The sequence below is a fragment of the Arachis ipaensis genome, chromosome B03, assembly GCF_000816755.2.
Source record: "Arachis ipaensis cultivar K30076 chromosome B03, Araip1.1, whole genome shotgun sequence".
Classification (NCBI taxonomy): Eukaryota; Viridiplantae; Streptophyta; class Magnoliopsida; order Fabales; family Fabaceae; genus Arachis; species Arachis ipaensis.
In genome coordinates, this window is record NC_029787.2 from 41,626,880 (window position 1) to 41,627,265 (window position 386).

The window sequence follows — 386 nt, forward strand, 5'->3', positions numbered from 1 at the left end:
TGATTATTCCAGTTAAACTTCTAAACTGATAAATTAGTAATTAGAGTGATTCAATGACTGATTTAATTTTCAGAACCTTAATATTATCTAATTAGTAACTAAATTAAGATAACATTATCACTCTTAATTATTTATGGTAACTTTTTATCAAAGTCTGTTATTTGTAGACCCATTTATATACTAAGGATAACATTATAAAATTTAGATTCTAGCCACTAACCATTTTTATTTTTGGACATGTGAGAAGAAGACTGACGCTCACCTAGTCAGAAGGGTGGATGAAATGGAAGATGGACAAGGAATGAAAGGCAGAGAAAGACCTAAGAAGACCATCCATGAAATGGTCAAACGAGATTTATATGTAAACGGTTTCTCTGTAAACATGA